The sequence below is a fragment of the Molothrus ater genome, chromosome W (assembly GCF_012460135.2).
Source record: "Molothrus ater isolate BHLD 08-10-18 breed brown headed cowbird chromosome W, BPBGC_Mater_1.1, whole genome shotgun sequence".
Classification (NCBI taxonomy): Eukaryota; Metazoa; Chordata; class Aves; order Passeriformes; family Icteridae; genus Molothrus; species Molothrus ater.
The window spans coordinates 3,138,795-3,160,975 of NC_050510.2; the positions used below are offsets into that span (position 1 = coordinate 3,138,795).

Here is a 22,181-nt window from a genome sequence, read left to right on the forward strand (position 1 = left end):
CAGGAATCCACAACACCTCTTAATTTAGTATAATCAGCAAACTTACTGTACATTTAACTCCTGCATCCAAACCATTTACAAAAACATTAAAGAACACTGGCTCTAAAATTGAGCCTGTGGAAACCCCACTGGTGACTGGCCACCAGCCTGATGTAACCCCATTTACTATAACCCTTCATGTCCAACTTGTCAGCCAATTGTTCAGACAGTGTATTATAGACATGTCTAGCTATGTGCTGGATATTTTGTGCAGAAGGATACCATAAGAGACAATATCAAAAGCTTTGCTAAAATTGCAAAAATATCACATCTACTGGTTTCCCTTGGTCCACTAGATGGGCAACCTTGACATAAAAGGAAATTAAGTTGGTTAAGCAGACTCTCCCCTTGTGAACCTGTGCTGGCTGCATTGTCTCTCAAGTGTTTTTCAATAACTCCCAGAATAACTTTCTCCACAATTTTACCAGGCACTGAGGCGAGACTGACAGGCCTGTAATTACCAAGGTCATCCTTATCTTTCTTGAAAGTTGGGGCAACATTTGCCAGCTTCCAGTTGACTGGGACCTCTCCAGACTCCTAGGACTGTTGAAAAATAATGGAGACAGGTCCCATGATAATATTGACGAACTCTTTCAGTACCCTGGGATGAATCCCATTGGGCCAAATAGACTTCTAGAGATCTAGATGGAGCAGCAGATCCCACACAAGTTCAGAGTTGGCTGGGAGTTTATCATCCCCCCAGTATGGTTTTCCAACACAGGGCTCTGGGATTCCCAGGGCCTAACATCAGTATTAATGACAGAGACATTAAATGTCTCTGCTTTGTCTATGTCCCCATTTGTGAGATGACTGATCTCATCAAGTAACAAGCCAATGCTATCTCTGATCTTCCTTTCCTTTTTGTTGTCCTTCACAGTGCTGACCAGCTTGAACTCTAATCAAGCTTTGTCCACACAATGGTGAACAGCATCTCTGTAGTCCTCATGTGTCACCTGTCCCTGCTTCCAATACACTTCCCTTATCCACCTAAGTTCTAGGAGAAGATCCCTGCTCAGCCAAGACAGCTTTCTGCCCCACTTGCCTGATGTTAGACACTTTGGAAATTCCTGCTCCTGCATGTTTAAGAGATGGCTTTTAAAAAATGACCAGCATTCATGCACCCCTTGGCACAACTTGAGGCTGTTTCCTCTGGTCCTATCAATTGATGTTTTGGAGAAGGACCCCCACCTCACCACAACCTCCTTTCAGATAGTTCTAGAGACTGAAGAGGTCCCCCTGAGCCTCCTTTTCTCTAGACCGAACATCCCCAGCTCCCTCCGCCTCTCTCCTCATCAGACTTGTGCTCCAGGCCCTTCCCTATCTCTGTTGCCCTTCTCTGGACATGCTCCAGCCCCTCAATGTCTTTCCTGAAGTGAAGGGCCCAGAACTGGACATGGCACTTGAGGTGCAGCCTCACCAGTGCCAAGTACAGAGGGACAATCACTTTCCTGGTCCTCTTGGCCACACTATTTCTGATACAAGACAGGATGCCATTGGCCTTCTTGGCCACCTGGGCACATGCTGGCTCATGTTCAGCCACTGTCGACCAGTATCCCCATGGCCTTTTCCACTGGGCCACTTTCCAGCCACTCTGCCCACAGCCTGCAGCACTGCAGGAGGTTGGTGTGACAGAAGTGCAGGACCCAACACTTGACTTTGTTGAACCTCATACAATTGGCCTCAGCCCATCGTCCAGCCTCTCCAGATCCCTCTGCAGAGCCTCTCTACCTTCCAGAAGAGCAACACCAACTTGGTGTCACCTGCAAACTTGCTGAGGGTGCACTTGATCCCCTTATCCAGATCATCAATAAAGATATTCAACAGGATTGGCCCCAATACTGAGCTCTGGGGAACACCACTAGTGACCAGTCACTGGCTGGATTTAACTCCATTCACCACCACTCTCTGGGCCCAGCCATCCAGACAGTTTTTTACCCAGTGAAGAGTACACCATCCAAGCCATAAACAGCCAGTTTCTCCAGGAGAATGCTGTGGGAAACAGTGTCAAAGCCTTTACCGAAGTCCAGGTAGACAACATCCACAGCCTTTCCATCACTGACTGAGTCAACTAGCTTCTTCAGCAACCTGAAGTCTGCTCTTCCCATATCCAGGGACAAAGTTTTGCAAGCAGTTTATTTCCTATGGCAAATTGATGCCTTAAGTTTTATCTTTCATATTTTCCAGATTCTGTACTGCATTAGTATATAACTCTGAACTTCATATAAAGTGTTAGCAAGTTCTCTTCACAGTTTAGCTAGACAAAACAATCCTTTTCCAGCCCGAGAACCAAGGACACCATTGCAGCTTCAGGCCCAAAAAGTGTAAACAACAGCGAATTGAAGAGATCAATCTGGGAAGATGGGACTTCATAACCCGAAGCCGTAATTGGACAATTAACCCCAATATGTAAATGGACAAAAACTTATAAAAGTCTGTGAAAACTCATGATCAGTTGTTCATCTTGGATGTAGCCATGGCTGGGCTCCTGTACTTCCCAAGGTGTATCCTCTGAAGGCCTTTTTAATAAATACCTACTTTAACTCTGTCTAGCCTCTGTTCTAGATAGCCTCTCAAGGCATCAAAACAATTTGAAACTCAACTACTTCCTGGTCACTGTGACCATTACAGCCATCAATTACCACCAGAGTTCTTGTCTATGGTTTGATGAAAGCTTATTGCAACATAAAAATCATCAAGGTTCTGATTTATATTTACCTCATTCATCACCACCTGAATTCCTATCCTATTAAAATGTCAAGATGACCTGGGAAGTTCAAGTCATAAATGTAGTATAGAAGAACATGCAAACATAACCCAAAATTAAATCAGAAACCTGGAGTATTAGAATGAAAAAGACTATTTCAGTTGGAAGGGACTTACAACAATCATCTAGTCCAACTGCCTGACCAAAAGTTAAAGCATGTTATTAAGGGTATTGTCTAAATGCCTCTTAAACCCCAACAGGCTTGGGGTATCAACCACTCTCTCTAGGAAGTCTGTTTCAGTGTTTGACCACCCTCTTGGTAATGAAATGATGCCTCAGGTCCAGTCTGAACTTCCCCTGGCACAGCTGTGACCCATACCCATGCATCCTGTTGCTAGATCCCAGGGAAAAGAGTTCAGCGCCTCCCTCTCTACTTCCTCTCCTCAGGAAGCCATAGAGAGCCATGAGTTCACCTTTCAGCCTCCTTTTCTCCAAACTAGACAAACTCAGCGTCCTCAGTCACTCCTCATAGGACATGCCTTCCAGCCCTTTCATCAGCTTTCCTGCCCTCCTCTGGATGCATTCAAGGACCTTCACATCCTTCTTAGATGGTGCATGCAGTTTCCAAAATCTAAGTGTAAATGTGTTTTTCAAACTTAATTCATTTTCACTGCCCTCATCCTAGAGTATGAGATTATCATCACCACATCATTATGTATACCTGCATCTCTAGCCAATGCTTTTATAGATCATCTGGGAATACACCTCAAACTCCTTATGCAGTTCAGCCACAACGAAAAAGTAGCACATTTTAGTGATCGCAAGATGTGCAACATTGTGCAACAAAAATTCTAGATCCAAACTCTGCAAGAGAACAACTATTCTACATACTTTGCTTCTAAAGAGAAAGCTTTAAAGAAAGCACATGTTCTATCTCACTCTACTCACATACACATTCAGTGTGTTCATCTACTGAAGGCATCTCTTAACATACTATCTTGTAACTAACAGAAGAGACTGAAAATACTCACACTTCCAGTACCTAGGATTACAGAGCTTTCAGTGTCTGATGGGAGCCATGAGAAACTCAAACTTGCACTTGACAAAGCTTCAATGGGACTATCAATAACGTGAAAGCGAATAACATTCCTCTATGTGAAAAGCGTGACCACCCACCGATAAAAATGCAACTTAAGTCAAAGACTTATTGTTACTTGAACTCACTTTGTTACTGCTTGGGATTCAACAATTATGTTTTACAGAGTTGGAATTGCAGAAGGAATAATAGAACCATAGAATTGTTAAGGTTGGAAAAGACCTCTAGGATCACTGAGTCCAACCATTAACCTAGCACTGCCATCTACACCACTAAACTATTTCCACAAGTGACTCTACCACTTGCCTGGGCAGTCTTTTCCAATGCTTTACAAGACTTTCAGTGAAGAAATTCTTCATAATGTCCAATCTAAACCTCCCCTGGTGCAATTTGAGGCCATTTCCTCTGGTCCTGTCGCTTGTTACCTGGGAGAAGAGTCTGACCCCCACCTCAATACAACCTCCTGTCAGGGAGTTGAAGAGAGCAATAAGGTTCCCCCCAAGCCTCCTTTCCTCCAGGCTGAACAACCCTAGCTCCCTCAGATACTCCTCATAAAACTTGTTTTCTAGACCCTTCACCAGCTTTGTTGCCCTTCTCTGGACATTCTCCAGAACCTCAATGTCTTTCCAAAAAAAAGAACACCAAAAGTATAAGTCTGATAAAATTATTCCCTTTTCCAGGGAAAGCTAATTTTAATGTAGGTTTTCACACAGCTTTATTACCTTTTGTCTAACAGATATAAAATTTAGTTTTAAACACTTTGCAATGGCCAAATTCTAAGACTGCAAAATTAACTCCACATAACACTTTTCAATAGAAAAACAGCAATGTCATCTTCATAACACCCTCACAGAAAACTACTGATACTGAAATTGGCCAGAGAATAAACTTTCAAATACAATGTGAAGTATTAGAAAGCAGGCATTCTTTATTGCAGCGCTGAACACACCTGGAGGATCTCTCCTCTAATTGAATGTGTCGTGAAACTTTACAACAGGGTATTTATTCCATCATGATCATACATATTCATTACTACATACTTCCTAGCTAATACATAAACATCACTTTTTCTAGAACTAATTTGCATGCAACTGCCACCTACTGGAAGTCTTTTTATGGTCCCAGAGGGTCATCTAAAGGGGTCTCTGGTGGCCATATTCACTGAATGCTTCAACATTACAGGTGAACTTTCCTTGAATTTTTTCTTTGGGCATGCACTGTTGCCTCTTGTTACATAACTTGCCAAAACCCCCACTATATTCCTTATCTGCTTATTTACTGGTTCCAGCTACATTATCATCTTGTATACATACTTTGACATTATTTTATACTTTTTTGTTAGTTAATCTTTAAGCTCTATCTAGCAACTTCAGGGGACCTGAAAATTTTTATTCTCTGTTATTTATCACTACTCATGGCTACTTTGTTTCCCAGGAGCAATTACAAGGCACAGAGAAGACTGGCATGAGACAAGGAGATCTAGGCCTGTATTCTGCCTCTAACAGTGGTTCCACTTGGGAAAAGCATTTAACATAGCAGGTGTACTTCACTGTTATCTAGTAAAGCAATGGTTTATGGATGTTCTAAGCCACAACTTTGTTTATCATTATACTTTCTGGGGATATGCAGAAAATGCATTTCCAGGGTATCAGTCACAGTACTGTCTTATAGCTAAGCATTTATTATAGAATTCAAAGTGTCTCTTTACAGAGGTCAAAGTTGTAGGAACATCATGTCAACCACCTGTCTCTCTATTTGGAACACTATAGTAGGCTATAGTCTTTTGTCCTGGGTAACCCAATAGGTTATTGTATTCCATATTTATCTGTGCCAGAATTGTTACAGTCTCTTTAAGACCCTGCATCTGGAAAACAGAATGGCAGGGCAGGGGCCAGGGGGTTCCCCAGGCTTTTACAAGTCAGAGTTGCCCAAGCAACGCTCTCTCTTGCTTTGTAGCTCTTGCTCAAGGCAGAGGCTCCCCTTTGTGGTTTGTTTTTTGTTGTTGTTTCTCTCTGGCCTCCGAAGGAGGGGGTTGTTTTGGACAGGTTTCTGGACTCACAACAGTATCAACTTGAGAAACTGCATTTTACAATCAAAAACTGTTTCAGAGTGAAATTTGCAACACCTTTGGTGGCATGAAGCCAGACCCGGCCCAGGCTTGTCAGTGTTTGAGAGTCCATCTTTTTCTTCTTCCACCCCCAATCAGAACAGGGACCCGAGACAGCAGCACCAACACTGGCAGAGTCCAGTGGGTGGCAGGAAGCAGCAGAGAACAGCAGCACTGACCTCACACACACCATCAATTCCCATCTGCCACTAGAACTGCTTTGTAAGCTCCTACCTTCCCTCTTTTCTTGTTCCGGGGGAAGGTTGAGTCAAGCAGGGTTTGTTCACCATCTCCCTTTTGTCTCCTGGACTGTGCGGTTGCCTGTGGAGCGTGCCATCTTGAGGAAGAGGTCACTCCACCATTTTGAATTTCTCTTTGCTGCCAGGGAGTCCACAAGATTTCAGCAACTTAGTAACTTATGATTATTGCTCTTATTTTTTGCCCGTTGCTATTTCATTTTTTTTAGTAAACTGTTATTTTTTTCCCCCACTTATATCTACTTGTATTCGTTTCTCCTTATCGGTAGAAAAAGATTGGTTAAAGCTATAAGGGGAGGTAACTCAGAGTGTTCACCTCTTAAAATTTTCTTCAACCAAGAAAGCTTTTTAATTCTTCAAGTGAAAAATAATAAATAGTGCTCAAACAGCATTATAACAGCTGTGAACATTTTAAGGAGAGGAATGAGGACAAAAAAAAAAAAGAAACAGTGCATGTGCCTGTATGTATACAATATGAACAGGTTCACAGCTATAACTAACATCAGTTTAAGGCAATCTACATCTGAATTATCATAGGTTTAGTTCCCTAAATTTAACTAAAAACTAACACTGATGCAGTAGACTGACAAAAGTGGCCCTAAGTTAATCGCAAACAACTGTGGAATCACACCAATAGTCAAAATTAACTGTAGCTAACTTAATTGTGATGAGTGTCTAACAGTCTTAAGTAAGTATCTAAATCTCTACTAAAACCCAGGAAAAACTGGTCCAAATACTGTAGCCAGGAACATTTGTTTTAATGTCTAGGTTCCGTTCAGTATTGAGAACAATTTAAATAAACCCCCAAATATCAAGTCGCAATAAAACTTAAGGGGTTTGGAATATACAACTGCAAGCAAATTTTCAAAATTATATCAGAAGAAACTGTAACTATTCCCTCCTTAAAAAAATCAAAATAAATACAAGGAAACATTCACTTCTGAAAAGACACAAGTGGCAAAACTGGATAACATAGATAAACTTTCAAGCAAACAAAAAGAATTGCTAATATACCTAAAAGCTTGTTCATGTTTTTGAAAGAGATGAACGAACAGAAATAACAGAAAATTTATTCCAGCTCCAAAACACCTACCTTACATTTAAAAATACACAGTGAGAACATCTAGGCTTCCAAATACCTCTAACTATGCTACCGAGGCATTATGAGAAATTATTATCAGTCAATGTTTTCTAAAAAACCTGTCAGAACCCAGGAAATTCCTCTGGCTGCCCTGGAGGGCTTGAGCCCCTGCCCGGGGGGGCTCAGAGACCTTGGCACAGAGCCCAAGACCCCTATGATTTTGATTTAGCCCTTGGAAAAAACAATTACCAACCTTTATATGAAGAATTACAAGTCAAAAGAGTTTAAGTAGAATAATAGTTAGTTTGTCACGGGGTGAAAAATAGATTTTTGAGGTTTTTAGAATGGGGGCTCAGGATCCAAAGATGGAGGAATTTGGATGTGCTTTGTCCTTTTTCCTTCTTCTTCCTCGCCTCCATCTTCTGGGTGATGTTGGCACTTTTAGATTGGTTTAGAGTAGAAGCTCACTGTCTAACATAGATGATAGGTATTGGGAAGTTATTGTAAATAGTGTACACATAGTTTTTAGTATAAAAAGACAACACCGCCTCGGAGGCGGGCAGTGTGCCTCAACCCGACCTGCCAGACAGACTTGCGGCGGGTCAGAGAAAGAATGTTATAGATAAGAAATAATAAACAACCTTGAGAACGAGAACAGAAAAGTTCTGACTCCTTCTTCGACTGCTGGGCTGGGAAAAAGAAGCTTGTACGTATCTCAGGGTCACTCTGACCAGCTAAAGTCCCGAAAAAAACCCTTTAAATTATAAACACCATCATGCTTGACCATGTATTTTGTTTACTACTGTCATGGTTTAGGAATGGTATTCCCCCATTTAGTGCTCCCACTCAAACACCCCAAACCATGCACCACTTGCTCACTCCCCCCTCTTCCCTTGTGGTAGAATGGAGAGGAGAATTGGAGGTACAAAAGGTAAAGATCACGGGTTGAGAGAAGAACAATTTACTGGAAACAGCAATAAGACAACGAACAGTAACAACAACAATATTAACAGAGTGCAAAAGAGAGGAGAATGATTCACATGCGAGTGCTCATCATGCAGAAACCAGCACCACCTGACTGCACACCAGGAGAACTGCACATTCTCACTACAAAATTAAGACTGCTTGGGAGTCCTTACTGTGGACTTCTGCATCTTACTTTTTGTATTACATTAAGAATTTAACTCAATTCTGAAAAGTTAACATAAACCTTTAATTTAGCAAAAGTAAATGGTTTCTTTTCCTCTCTGACTAAACATACTGTGGATATTTATAGTGAATATCATATTTTAGTGTTCCCAAGGGGCTGAACACAGCATTCTCCTTCTGATCCCAAGAGTCCAGCCATATAGTATGGTAAGGAAGACAAGATGACCCAATAAGCAATAAGATGGGAAAAAAGTTTAAAAAAACCCCCAAACTCTATAAGGTTTGCAAAGGAATAACTTAAACAAGAACACCATAATGAAGTGAATGTACTCCATTCTGTTACTTATTTCTCAAGCACCAAAAAAAAAAAAAAAAAAAAAAAAATCACAATGGCACATTCCACAGGTCAAGCTAACAAAAATGTTACAGATTTTGTGCTCCAGGAAAGGAGAAAAGGAGCTTACGTGCTGAATACTTCATAGTGTTCACTCATTTCTCTACATTGTCCTACAGTAAGTGGATGTATTATAAGAACTCAAAAGGCTAATTTTTCTTCTGGAGCAAATAGATACTTTTGCATTAACATTACTCTTCTCTCATGCATGACCTCTTTCCAACAATTTAATGCCTTTTCTCACCTCAGCAAGATGGGAAGCCATGCTTGCTGCTGTGCTGCCAAGCAGCAGCACGGCAAAGTCTTCAGCTCATAAAACCATAAGAAGAAAACATGAGTAAAACTGAGCCTGATGTCCAGGTGGTAGGAAGACAAATTACTTGTCTGTATAATTGCCTTGTTAAGGTTTAGGGCTTGACATGCTTCAATGATCGCAGACCCCAGGGGGAGGTTAACAAAGCATGGGAAGAAGGATGTACTATGATAGTGGGCACAAAGAATGCAGAATTTATGGGCCACAGGGACATCTGCAGTACCCCCAAGATAAGGAAAAACTAATAAAGTCAACTCAGCAGCTCTGCTGAAATCAGCTCCAAGTGGGCAAAAGGTAATTCTGGTAGGGGCAGATCACAACCACCAACTCATGGACCACCAAACCAAGAAACCCACCAGCTCAAAAGAAGAGAAAAACTGAACATGAAGACTAATTAGCATGGGAAGTGAGAGAATCATTAACCAATAGAAGAGAGAATACTAATAATAAGTGTCGTTATAGAGCATGACACAGCACAAAGTACCACGACTCCATCAGAAGGGTGCAAGAGAGATTTATTACAGCAACATGTTGCTTTTATACTTTTTCAAGATATTTACATTCACTTAACATACACATTCACTGTCCATTGGTTATGAAAAAGAAACAAAGTTCTCAGTGGGTGACCAAGGAGCCACGTCATTCTGTGAGCCAGCTAGAGTCCGTATCTCTTAACTTTCTCTCCTTCATCACATCTCCATGGTGACAACCTTGGTGTCTTCCTCAGGAGAGATATGGGGCTTTCCTTATCATCAGGAAGCCTTTGCTGGCTCACAAGAACAGCACAGAATGTCTTTCCTACAATAAGAGAACTATGTAACTTGTAGCCAATGAACATTAATGCCTTTGTTTGCTAAATGTTTAAATACTGAAAAGTTTTGGTAGTTGTTGTGCTAGCTTTGTGGATTTGCCACCCAGCACCCCTTTCTGCTCAGAACTGTACATAAATCAAATACTTTGGGTGTTGATTGGCCTCTTGCACACCAGGTGAAAGAACCTGTTTTGGGACAGTAAACACAGGCAACAGGCCATTATAGAGAGTAGGTGGAAAGAGCAATAATTTCATCCACTGAACAGAAATAAAGGATAGATTCCCCTAAAGGGAAAAACACACAATACAAACTGTGTAGTCCTAGTAGCCATATACAGCTACAGACATTATTGCCAGTATGTAATGCTGTGTTAAACACACTTATGGAACAAACATGAGATTCTCTGAAGATCATGACTTCAACTCTTGTCAAAGGCTATATATACAAAACACATAAGGCCTACATAAATACCTGAGAATCTGGGAGTAACAGTGGAAATATACTTACGGTGCAACAAAAAGCCAAACACTTAGTTATTTGAAAAAGGACACAAAATTTAACAAATCCTCTTCCAAAAATCCCCAGAAACTCTGGATGTATCAATTTGAGGACCTACACTGGATAAGTAGGCCTAAATGTTGGATCCATTAGATCAACCAGCAAAAGTAAATTTGAAACCCTGCATGTGATCTGGCCACTATGGAAAGACAGACACATTGTGTCCATATGTCTTTGTTGTGGTTTGACACTGGCCAAATTCCAGGCACCCATGAAAAGCTGCTCAGTCACCCTCCCCTGCTACATCTGGGCAGAGGAGAGGAAAAAAAAATTAAACAAAGGGTTCATGAGTTGAGATAAGAACTGAGCGAAAACACTCCAAGGGCAAAACAGGTTCAACTTAGAGATACAAAGTTAACAACAACAATCAGAGGAGGATAATGAGAAGTAAAATAAGCCCTTAAAACCACCGTTTCTTCCCCCAACCCATCCCTCCTTCCCACCGACAACGCAGGAGACAGGGCGTGGGGGGATGGTCAGTTCATCACCCGAGATTTTCTTCCGCTGCTCAGGGAGAGGAGTCCTTTCCCTGCTACGTCGTGGGGTCCCTTCCCATGGGAGATAGTTCTCCATGAACTTCTCCAACATGGGTCCACTCTCACAAGCAGCAGTCCTCCAAAAACTGCTGCAACATGAGTCCCTCCCATGGGCAAACAGTCCTCCCAAAACTGCTGCAATGTGGGTCACTATTACACAGGGTGCAGCTCTCCAAGGACGGGCTGCTCCAACCTGGAAGCAGGGGTCCCCTTTTTCCACTGTCTTCCACTGGACCACAGCCTCCCATGGGCATCCACCCACTCTGGTGTGAGAACCTCACCCACAGGCTGCGGGTGGATCTCTGCATCCCCTGTGGATCTCCATGGGCTTCAGGGAGACGACCTGCTTCCCCATGGTCTTCACCACAGCCTGCAGAGGAATCTTGGTTCTGGTGCCTGGAGTACCTCCTCCCCCTCCTTCACTGACCTTGGTGTCTCCATTTTGCTTCCCTTACATGTTCTTACCTCCTCCTCTTCTGCGGCTAGGAAAAAAACCTGTACCCCTACTCTGTTTTGATTTTCTTCTGTCCTGGTTTGAAAAGGAAGTGAGTTTTTTGGGAGTTTGGTGGTCAAACCGATAGGTGCTCAGATTTGAATATTGGCACCTGGTGTGGCCACTGAGGACATGGATACACCTCTGAGAACACAGGGGGTTAAAAGCAGAGAACTCCCAGGGGGAAGCTCTCTTGGTTCCAGTCCATGAAAGAGGTCAGACCTCCCCTGCCCAGCTGTGGGCTGGGCGGGGGAGGGGAAGCCATGCAGCCTGGCGAGGTAGGTCAGAGCCTTAGACAGAGAAGGGAGGTGAAGGCCCCTGAAGGATGGAAGGGTGGAGGAGCACTGAGAGGCATCGGGCAGTTGTCCCCCCCCAGGAGAGAGAGAGAGCCTGTGCCTGTGCTTGTGCCATTGTGCCACCTTGAAATTCGATATCATGTGCTGGCAGCATGGCCGGGCAGCCGTGGGAGTTCTGGGCAGGCAGAGCCCAAGATTTTTAACCCTTTCCTTGAATGATGGAAACCTTACAAATACTGATCCTCCTGGATCTGAATGAGAAGAGAGATAGAGATGAAATGGGAGGAAATGGACAAGTGTGGTGAAAATCCGTGCAAGTGAAAGATATCAGAAGAGTTGAGAAGAATCCTAGGTGAGAGGAGATGATGGAGTGGCCTTTGGCTGGACTTTTCTTGTATAGCCATGGACAGAACCATTTTTTTCCTGTGACACAGAGACTGCATTTAGGAGGAGGCAATGGCTTGGAGCCAAGAGAGTGCAGTAATGTTATGTGAAGGAGTGGCGTGAACAGAGACGATGGGTAAGGAGGGTGGTGGTGCCCTCGATCTTCAGTGAAGAAGATCTCTGTTTGCGAGACCCCTCGGCCCCAGGGGGTGAAATTTGGGGGGGACAGGTGTCCCAAAACTGAGAGACTCTGCTTTTTTGGAACTGGGCAAAGCACCCTTAAAAGGGGAACCCTAGAAGCAGCTCTGGTCCATGTGCAGTGGTGAGAGCACTGTACATGGAAGATGTCACGATGGCAAATGATCTCCGGGCGGTGCCACGTGTGACATGGAAACACAAGAGGTTTCAGCTGTGTTTCCAGGGGAAGCCTAAGGTACAAGAGGGACTCCTCTCTTCTTGATGAACTGAGAATTGAGTATCTGAAGGGTGGTGATGGACTGAGAGTTGGTGATCTGAGAGGTGGTAACTGAATTGAGAATCCAAGGTTTTGTCTTACTGTGATGTGTTGGAATTTGGTGGGGGCAGGAGGAATGTTTTTGGAAGGTTTTTATTCTGAGTTCTGTGTGTGTTTCTTTTTACATATAGTTGTAGGTTAATAAAGTTTTTTTCTCTATTCCTAAGTTGGAGCCTGCTTTGCTCTATTCCTGGTCACATCTCACAGCAGACACCAGGGAGAATATATTTTCATGGGGGCACTGGCATTGTGCAAGCATCAAACCATGACACCTCTTAAATATATTTTCACATAGGCATTACCATTATCTCTAATTGGCTCAGTCTTGGCCAGTGACATATCCATCTTCAGAGCCATCAGGGATTGGGTCTGGCGGACATGGTAGAAGCTTCTAGCAGCTTCTTATAGAAGCCACCTCCATGGCCCTCCTGCTACCAAAAACCAGGCCATCCAAAACCAACACAGGCTTACTTAGGGATTAGGTAATTGAGTGAAATTATTTAAACGCAGTAACAAAAAAAAAAAAAAAAAAAAAAAAAAAAAAAAAAAAAAACCAAACAACACATCTTAATAACAAGGAAGGAATAGATGCATATCACAAAAGGAAAGAATAAAAACACATTACCATTTAAATCTATCCTCAAGAGCTTGTAAAATAGGGTGACTACCCAAACTTGAATGGTGTTGCATTACAAAAATTTAGTCTTGTTCATGTTTAAGGGTGAAACAGTTGCAATGATGTTTGGGCAAGTCTAAGAAGAAAGGAGCTGCCAGTAGGTTTTTGGACTAGATCATCTTTGACGGTGACCAATTCCAGCTGCTTAAGAGACAAGTGAAGAAAATTCTTAAGTAGACAATTACAAAAAACTCAGCTACATGCAAGATTTCTTTCTACCTCCTATCAGTTAGAGGTTATTTAAACTACAACTCAGGGAAAACAGAAACCACCTTTTACAGTTGCTGGTAGTTTTTTGAAAATTTTTTAGTGTAAAATTGGATATTCCTACCATCTACATCAACATCCTTAAAATTCTGCTATGCTTCTAGCTTCCATCTCCTCTGGTAACAAGCTCCATGTGCTAACTGTACCTAATTTGTTCTCCTTTATCAGTTTAAAGTTTTCTCTTTCAAACACTGACAGCTCTCCTGTTCTTGTATTATGAAAAACAATGGGCACAAGCTCATGATCTTTCTTTTTTACACTATTTGAAGGTTAATACATAAAATTCACAATTCTTTCATTCATGGAAGTTCTGTCAAATCTTTAATCACTCTTCCAATTGCATGAACATCCCTTCTCCTCATGCCTGTTACATTGATTCTGACAGAGTGAGACCAGAAATGTATTTTCCCCTGCTTTTCAGATGAGAAAACATATAATTAATTTCTCTGTCCTAGGTAATATTTCAGATCTGCAAAGACAGAGAAAACAGAAACAGCCTGAGGAAGAAATGGACAGAACACAATTTGACTAAAAACATATACGAAAAACAGTAATCAGCCTACTAAAGGGCTGCAGTGCATAAGAAATATATCCTATTTCAGCAAAAGACTGAAATTATGGAGAAAAAAAGTGAGATATTATTTCTCCAGGTAGTTATATAAGTCTTTGTCATCATTGTGCTGGTTTTGCATTGGAGGCACTCACAGAAGTGACTTTCTAAGAGAGGCCGTCAGCAGTTTCCTCCGTGTCTGACAAAAAACCAACCAGTAATTGGTTTTGACAGTCTGTTAAACCACTGAGAAAGGTAGACACTCCTCTATGAATACACGTTTAAGATGAAAAAACCCCGGGAAGCTCTCTTTTCCTTCCAGTCGGGAAACAGGTAACAACTCCGGCCCAGCTCTCATCTCGGCCGGGCCGGGTGGGCCCTGCCGCAGGACCAGGCCCCCAGCAGCTGCCGGGCAGGGGGAGGGGAGGCCATCAGCTTCAGAGTCAAGCCTGGCTGCTGAGATCCTGGCCCTCCCCCTAGTGCAGCCGCCGAAAAAAAACCGGACGCAGCTCTGCAGCCCGTGCAGAAAGCAGCCCCATGGCTGGAACTGAACGCAGCAGGGGCCGGAAAACAGCCATGCAGCCAGAGCGGTTGCCGCCATTCTCGCCCGGGCCTCCTGAGATTCTGACAAAGCCCCCAGTGTGGCCTGAAAATCCAACACCATGAGTGCTCCGGCCACTGCCCAGCAGGGATCACGTGACCATCTGCAGGCCCCGGGTGAGATACTAACTCTTTCAGTGCACAGATAAGACTTGCAGATCTTTGATCCTCCCTCGGGTGAGAGAAAAGAACAGAGTAAAGAAACATAGAGAACAACATGAGACATGAAGGTCAGTAAGAAGTCAAGTCCTAGATGGGAGGGTTGAGGAGATGCTTCAAGTCCTGGGCTGGACATTCTCTTGTAAGGCTATGGAGAAGTTATAATTGATACATCAGACTCATTTTCCCTGTAACTCATTTAAAGTATAGGGGGATGAAGTGTTCAAATTATAGATATTGTGAATGTGACAGCCTGGTCAGAGAGCGATAAAACTAGATAAGTTTTCCCAGAATCGGCTTGAGAGACTTTAGGGAGTTGAAGATAAACAATGATAGCTTATTATTATACACAACCTGCAGGGGTTGTTTTCCTACTCTCTGTTTTCTTGTTTTTCTCAAAGATTGTTTATAAGAAGGACTTCTTGTTAATTAGCCAATCAGGTGAAATGTATTAACTGAATGACCAATCAAATCTACCTGGATCGGAACAGCTTATAAAAAGGAGCAGTTTCAAATATACAGTGTGTGTTATGCCAATCAGCCGTCTCATGAGTCTGTGTCATTTCTTATGCAATAGCGACATCTGGTGACCACGCTGTGTATTGCATCAGTCAGCCCCTCGTGGATCACGGGACAGAGGAAGGGACGCCTCAGACCTCCACCGGAACTCTGCTGGGATCCCGCGGCGCCCAAGCAGCCCGTCCACGTCTGGACACCCTCTGTTCCCCCGGAGAGGTAACGAACTTTCCCCATGTCCTTCTGGAGGGGACTGGGATCGTGGTTTTGCCCTGATAGCTTAAAAGCTCGGTCAGGAACGAATTTCCTAGCAAAGTGGACAGTCAGTACCTCTTGCTGGAGGTTGGGGGCCAGTGTTTTCATGATGGGGAGTCACCTCTCCAGGGAAGAACGTGCGATCGTTTCTGTGTGAAAGGACATGATTTCCTTTATTGGAGTCTCTCTGTGTCAGATGATTCACTCTGCACTCTACTTGCCTGAGCCAAATCTCATGACTTTCCAGTAGATATAGAGACCACTTTTAGTCTGCAATTGTGGGATGCATTGGGCTACTGGCTCTTGGAAGACGTTACTAATGAGGATTCCACTGTGCCTCGACTTATACCTGTATGGGGACTCCTGTCCTCTGTCTTCCGAGGCCACACCCAGAGGGAAAGCGAGTAGGAAATGGGGGCTTCAGGGGGCGACAATGTTGCCTCTGGGGGCACTGACATGGCGGGGGGAGGATGGGTGGGCCGGGCGGCTGCCAGTTTCTCTCCAGCTCCACGCAGACCGGCAGGGGATGTGGGGACCCCCCGTGGAACCTATCTCTCACCTAGAGATTATGTTCCACTGAAATATCCTCATCCCTATGATTCTGTGAGACCAACGTATCCTCCTCCCAAAAACTGGCACCGCCGAGCACAATAACCGCAACCTGACCGTGCCTGGGCGATGGCCCCTCCCCATTTACACTGCTTTCAGCCCCTCCACCACTGCTGGCAGCGCCAAAACTGTCGCCGCCGCGCCCAGCGGATCAGCTGTCCCCTGCCCCACAAAAAGCTGCTGGTGAGCCGCTGAGACAGCTGGCCCCGCTCCAGCCACCAATGATGCCTGCCTCCACTCCGCAGGATGCAGTGGACATGTCTGTGTTTCGGGCAGCCTTGCGCCGCCCAGTGGAATGGCCTTGCACTGCCCCACAAGCCACTTGACTCCGCCTGCCAGCCCTGTCTTCCCCCTCCTGCAAGCCAGGGACAGACTCTTTCACGGCCGGCAGGAGCTGCTGCTCCCAACTCAGATTCCCCCCCTGCACCGCAGGTGAGGGCGAAACCATCTCCATCATCAGTGGTTGCCACAGCCTTACCAGTTGCTCCATCAGCTCCCTTGTCGTCATTCCCCCTCCTTTTCCATGGCGTCTGTGCAGACGATCAGCGACAGTGACCGCAGCACCAGCAGCGTCTCTTCAGTCGGTAAATCACACAACAGGAGCTGTGTTCCCTTTAGCCCTCCCACCTTTAGTTGTGGAACAACTGCCTCCTCCTACTCCCTGTGCGACAGCTGACTCAGTTGACTTAATGTCTTTTGCAGCTTTCCCATTGCAGCCTGCGCCGGTGGCAGCCATGCCTGTAGCCTCCACAGCGGCCACGTCACCCACCTCAGTGACGACCGCCGTGGCAGTCACAGCTTGGCCCCCGGCTGCAGCACTGCCAGGGGCCGGACCCCCCACAGCAGGGCTTGTAACCAGCCCCTCGTCTCCGCAGTCCGCAGTTGGCCCCTAAACTTCGGAGCCTCCGGACAACCCACCACCGCCTGCTGCCCGCAGGCTGTTGTCCCCATCCCAGGATGGGAACAGCCACAGCAAGGAATGCCAACAGCCAGCCCCCTGGCAGAGGCGTGCCCTAGGAGCAGAACACCAGCACCGACAGGCGGCGTCATCGTCCCTGAGTAATCTTTGGACTTTGCCCCCGTCGGGTGACCGTGCGCCCCAAGAACCCTTGCCACTTTTGGGAAGCAGTTAAGATGTGAGCTTTAGAGACTGGGGATTGGAACCTGTTAGAAAGTGTGGGAATGCCATGCTGTGAAGCTGACACCACACCAGATCCAGGGGAAGGGGCCACAGATGTCAGTCAGTTAATACAGCATCTGTAGAGGAAACACAGGTGGTTCAGGAAGAAAATGTTCCGCCACGAAGAGAAATTCAAGCTTTTCCCGTGTATAAAGCTGTCCCAAATACGGGACAAGCTGACAGGCATGATGTGATTGCCTAGCGAGTGGTCCAAGATTTGCAAGATAAGGTGGCAAAATATGGCCTTGGCTCTGCACAAGTTATGCAAGTTCTGAGTGCTAAACACAGACCTGCTTGCTTCATTTAATATTAAACATATAGCTCAAATATTGTTCCAGCCTGTGCAATTTAGGGTTTTTCTGGACAACTGGAGGCAGGTTGCTGAAAGGATTGCAGCAGACAACAGGCAATTGCCTCAGGGAGTTCCTAGGTTTTACGTGGGAGTGGACGTTCTCCTTGAAGAACAGGCCTTTTCCAATCCTGATCTTCAGGCTACCTGGGACCCTGCCATTCTTGAGCAAAGGGTAGGATTTAATGCATTGCTAAGAACTATAGAATGGCCTCTCCCAAGCCACGATATGCGACAATAACTCAAGGAGCAGGTGAACCCTTTCTGCCATTTGTTGAGAAACTTGCAGCAGCCCTGGAGAAACAGGTTGAGGATAATATCTTGAGGCAGGTTTTATGCAAGCAGTTAGCACGGGACAACGCTAACAGTGATTGCCAGAAAATCATAGATGTTCTTCCAGGCAACCCAACGCTAACAGATGTGGTCCACGCATGTGACAAACTGGGTGCTGTAGACCACAAAGTGTCTGCTCTGACAGTTGCTTTGCATCCAGGCCAGAAATCCTCAGGGGGCAGACAACAGAAATAAGGCAAAAACAAGGGCAAGAAGCAGGGAACACACAAGCAAACAGGACCAAATACCAATTTCTTGTGATTTCCTTTGCTCTAAGTGCCTAAGGGCAGGTCATTTTGCAAATCAATGTAAGTCCAAATATCATGCCAATGGCCAGCCTTTGTCAGGCCTAGGAAAGGGAGGATGAGCACACAGGGGAACTGCACTCTGACACAAGTGATTCCTCAGGGCATGGCACCGGCACAGGCCTGCTCAGCCAGTTCAGGGGCAGCACCCATGGCTCTTCTGGGGTGGATGTACATACCGCAACCGCAGCCATCTTAGAATCCTGTCATGAACAAAAGGTTCCTGTGGATGTATTCGGACCTTTGGTACAAGGACTGAGTGCACTGCTTGTGGGAAGATCTATTGTCACCCACCAAGGAATCTTTGTTCACCCAGGTGTCATTGACTCTGACTTTTAGGGTCAAATTTGTGCTACGGTTTCCACACCCACCCCCCCCATCACTATTCCGGCAGGGACTTGGATTGCTCAACTTGTGCCTTTTCAGTCATGTATCCCCAGGATGGGCCAGTGGACTCGTGGGAATGGTGTCTTCGAATCCACGGGACTGCCACAAGTCTTCTGGTCTGCGGATCTTTCTGCTCAGCAACCCCAGATGATGTGTACCCTGACCCTACTGGGTGCCTGTCAGCCAAAGACCTGGCTTCAAGGTTTGATCGACACGGGCAGATGTGACAGTCATCTCAGTCATCTCCTTCTCTGCCTGGCCTCCTACGTGGCCATTTGTGGAAGGGGCTAACAGCGGGCCTGTTAGCTAAAGGAGTGAGAAGAAGCTGAGAAGTAAGAAGAAGCTGATAAGGAGCTCTCTCCAAGGCTGTAACCAAGGAGACTGAGAGAAGAAAGATAAGAGAACCTTGCATCTGGACGAAGTATTTTTAGAAAGTTAGTTGAAGTCACTATAACTTTTCACCAATAGTATTATGTTGACTTATTGTGGCCAATAGTTAGGGTAGAAGAAGCATAAACAATTGGAAAGTGTATAAAAGTCAGCCATGTTCAATAATAAAGAGTTGCCAACTGAGACTGCTTGTGGTCTCTGCTTTGTGTCGTGACCTCCTCGATAATGACATCCGGTGATCGCCGATGTGATAAGAACATAGTTGGTGGGGGCCCATACGGGGTCCTAGCAATTGGCAACCGTGACCTACTGGGACGTAGTGGGGGAGGCGGCGTTGGTGCAGCTGAGAGTGGCAGGTGGAAGCCGCAGGGAGGTCCGGACCTGATTTCCTCCTATCAAGACACCTGGAAGTAGGTGACCCACCAACTAGTAATAATGGGACATAATTTATCTAAAGAGGAAGAAAATGTTTTGGCTACATGGAAAGTTTTGTTAAGAAATAAGGGAATTAATACGTCAGACTATGCCCTTCGAAATATATTGCTGTGGGCTAAATCACAGAATTTTGGCACTGATCCCGACACAGCATTTCGTGTTAAGGCATGGAAAAAAGTCGGGGACAGACTGTGGGAAGTCATCCGAGAGGGAGATAAAACGGTTGTCGATCTAGCAGTTACTTGGGAATTGCTCTTTGAGGCATTAAAGGAATGGAAAACAGAGCGAGAACAAGCAGAGCGGGATGCGGACGAAGAGTTGGGGCTGATAACAGAACCTGATGGGGGGGATGAGGCAGAGGGGGCCTCTGATGGGGAACTTGGTGAATCTATCCTTGAAGAAAGTCCGGGTGCCATGCAAGTTACCTGGCAAGCTGCCAAAGCTTCCGGAAAGCCGCCAAAGCTTCTGGGAAAGCTGCCAAAGTTTCTGGGAAAGCTGCCAAGGCTTCTGGGAAAGCTGCCATAGCATCTTCTTATCAGACCCCTAAACCTCTTAATCTCACACCTGCACAGCAGCTAGCTATGGTGTCTGTATATACTACACCACTACGCCAGTTAGCTGAAATGTCTTTAGCAGAGAGAGAAACCCAGCCATCTGCCCCCCCGCTTCCCTCCGCTCTAGTCCAGCCATCCGCCCCCCCGCTCCCCTCTGAGCAGCTTGAAAACCTGCAAGGCCGTATCCTCCGTTACCTGACAGTGACAGCAGCAGCGAAGCAAGTGATGAGTCGCCTGCAGTAACATCTGAGTTGGGGCAAGGAGCTCTGGTCCCTTTACCTCCTAAGAGCTCTAGCCTTGCTGCCCCATGGACTTTGTCCCCATGCCAAGTAACTGTGCTTCCTCGACACCCTCAGGAGTTTTGGGAATTTGTTAGGAGGAAAGCAGTTGAAGAAAAGAATTGGGACATCATAGAAAGGTTAGGTGCTCCAAGAGTACCTCAGGAGAACAGTGCCAATGCAAATGTTGCTTGTGATAACCCTATGGCTCTTCCAGTTTTTAAAGCAGCTCCTGGAACAGGGCAGGGTGACAGTCATCACATCTTTGCCTGGAGGGTTGTGCAAGACCTCCAATCAAAAGTGGCTCAGTATGGTATTAATTCCTCATCGGTAATGCAATTATTATGTGTAATTAATACAGATATGCTTGCACCTTATGACATCACGCATCTTGCTACAATTCTATTCCAGCCAGTGCAATACGGTGTATTTCAAGAAATTTGGAGGCGAGTGGCTGAGCACACCGCTTTAACAAATATGCAGTTGCCTCAACACGACCCTCGTCATGCTGTGGGTGTTGATGCCTGTAGTAGGCATAGGGACAGGCGTTCGGAAGATTTCGGGCTGTGACGGAAAATTACAGGAATCCTTCTACCCCCCTCCCCATAGATAAGGATCACCCTTGGAATGTAGCCAGACGTGTAGCCCCCCTAACCTATGCATGCCAGTAACTTTCCACTCCATACTAACCCTAGAAAGTATAGCCAAACCCCTGTCTGACGTAGAGAAGCCCCTTAGTCCATAAATACCCTCGAGACCCCTCAATAAACGCCTTTAACCGTCCACCACATTGGTGTCAGCGTCCGTTATTGGCCCCGAGGGATCCCAAGGAGGGGATCGCCGTGCTGGACTCCGAAACCAGGTCATCGCGGCCTTCACAAGAAGGCAACAGATGCCCTACTGGGCACTGGGCCTTTTGCCAATCCAGATTTACAGGCAAGGTGGCATCCTTCAATTTTGGTGCAAGCTCAGCAAATTGGCATGAGTGCCTTAACTAAAACAATGGAAATGGCAGCTCCAAAACAGAAATATGTCACTATACAGCAAGGGATGAGAGAACCATTTTTGCAATTTGCGGAAAAACTTGCTGCAGCTATTGAGAAACAGGTAGAAGATGAAACTTTGCGAGACAAATTGTGCATACAATTGGCTAAAGAAAATGCAAACCCAGACTGCAGAAAGATTATTGACACTTTACCTGGGGAACCCACCTTGTCTGAAATGGTTACTGCTTGCTCGAAAGTTGGTTCAGTCAAGCATAAAATAGCAGTTCTTGCTGCAGTGCTAAGACCTTCAGCGAAATGTTATAATTGTGGACAACAAGGGCACGTAAGGTCACAGTGTACTGTCTGGAAAACATTTAAGCCAAGTGCAAGCAGCGATGTTGTATGCAATCGTTGTGCTAAACCTGGGCACTATGCTAAACAATGCAGGAGTAAATATCATGCAAATGGTCAGCTATTGCCAGGAAACCCAGAGGAGCGCGAAGGGGCGCGTGGGGAAACAAATACCCCAACAACCACCACAACAGCAAATGCAGGCCTTCCCAGCACTGCAAAGCTACCCATTTGCGAACAATACTCAGGGGCAACAAGCGGGTCCGCA

General features: G+C 45.3%; 1 protein-coding gene across 11 annotated transcripts in view; it reads right to left on the reverse strand.

Moving 5' to 3' along the window:
* The window catches only part of LOC118701490 (kinesin-like protein KIF2A), a 158,507-nt gene that overhangs the window by 106,208 nt on the left and 30,118 nt on the right, over positions 1-22,181 (reverse strand). The window contains exon 1 of one of the 11 annotated variants that reach the window (XM_054517758.1): positions 16,844-16,864. The exons of 9 other annotated variants lie outside the window; for them this stretch is intronic. The gene's annotated coding sequence lies outside the window, so the exon portion shown is untranslated. Of the gene's footprint in view, positions 1-6,180; positions 6,325-16,843; positions 16,865-22,181 lie in introns of those variants that run through there. One more of the 11 variants, XM_036406126.2, reaches the window with a different exon arrangement.